The 1707-nt window shown below is 31.9% G+C and overlaps 1 pseudogene; it reads left to right on the forward strand.

The window, feature by feature from the left end:
• Window positions 1-575: 575 nt before the first annotated feature.
• Window positions 576-1504, forward strand: LOC149498912 (dehydration-responsive element-binding protein 1A pseudogene; annotated as a pseudogene).
• Window positions 1505-1707: the final 203 nt, after the last annotated feature.

Consider the following 1707-nt stretch of genomic DNA (forward strand, 5'->3'; position numbering starts at 1 on the left):
AAAATAACGTGGTCCCTTAATCAGAGGATAAGACCCATCAATCAGTCCAGATGCTTCTACATATAATTCACATACAACAGTGAATTACTCCATAAATACATGTCACATTTGAAATTTTAAATCATTTAAAAAAATTATTAAATTTATTTAAATTACAATAAATTATTGAATAAATTGATTATATTACTCTTAATTTAATATATTCAAACACTAAATTTTTTAAGAATATTAAAATAATTATTATTGATCATATACAAAAATTAAATATGAAAAAAAATATTCATTACTTTTTAAAAATACAAATGTAATAGGAAATGGATGTATTAATGTAGAAAAAAAAGGCTAAGATTTTTAGCCACGAGTCATTTTCCGTACTCTTCATATGCACAATACTACAAATTGTGCGTGTTGCTCGTGTTTGTGTCAAACTTGTCTTTAACCCATTTCCTAACTCTTAAACGTGCCTAACTCTCATATCACTTCACTCATATGTATATATATAGACACACTCATACTCGCTAATACTCCAATACATATATAGAATTTAATTAGGAATAAACTTGCCAGTACTGAATATATATTCATTACTCACACAGTCAGTCAATAGTTGATTATCATTCGAAAAATTATTGTGTTTTATCATTATTTATGCCAATTGTGTTATTAGATTTGCTTCCTGTATATATTAGGTAAGCCTCTCACTCTTAATTTTTGTTTTTCTGAGTATAACTATTTCGAGCTCAATGGAGTTTGATAATGGTTCTATCCCAATTTCTTCGATCTGCCGATTTCCTCCTGAAGTTGTCATGAAAAAGAGGAAGGCAGGAAGGACTAAGTTTAAGGAAACCAGACACCCATTTTATAGAGGTGTTCGACGAAGAAATGGAAATAAATGGGTATGTGAAGTGCGAGAACCAAATAAGAACAAGTCAAGGATTTGGTTAGGTACGTTTCCTACTCCAGAAATGGCAGCTAGGGCACACGACATTGCTGCTCTGGCATTAAGAGGAGATCTTGCTATACTAAACTTCCCTGATTCTGCTTCGGTACTTCCAAGACCGAAGTCTTCTTCTGCAAAAGATATTAAAAGGGTCGTTCGAGCTTTTGTATCAACTACTCCTTCAGTATCACCATCATCATCTTCTTGTTCATATATGTCGACCACTTCTCAGCCGTACCTGGTTGATCATCGGAGCAACGACGAATTTGAATCTTGCTATAATGAGACGCGAGAAGTTTCAGAGAGTAATGCACTTTTTATGGATGAAGAAGCATTGTTTAATATGCCTGTTTTGCTTGATAGCTTGGCAGAGGGTTTGATCCTTACCCCACCTGGCATTCAAAGTGGGATTCATTGGAATGAAATGGCTTTTGATGACATGGAGTTGACCTTATGGGAACCCTAATTTAATTATAATTTAGGAAATTAAATTAGTCAAAGCAATGTATAATGCCTATATATGTCTCATGCAGGTAAAAGTTCCCTTATAAAAGTGCACTTTTTAGTCAATACCACAAGAGTATTTTTAAATTCTTTCTTATGTATATTAGGTTTTCATTAGGTTTCTGGTGTTTTTATCATAAGTAATCTAGTGATTTAATGTTTGTTTGGCAGTGTACTAATGATAAAATGAACTTCCAACAAAAAAAAAAAAAAAAAAAAAAAAAAAACTACTATCACTCTTATAGCTTTAAGAGCAAGTGTAT

The sequence above is a fragment of the Jatropha curcas genome, chromosome 1 (assembly GCF_041381405.1).
Source record: "Jatropha curcas cultivar XTBG-Jc1 chromosome 1, XTBG_Jcur_1.0, whole genome shotgun sequence".
Classification (NCBI taxonomy): Eukaryota; Viridiplantae; Streptophyta; class Magnoliopsida; order Malpighiales; family Euphorbiaceae; genus Jatropha; species Jatropha curcas.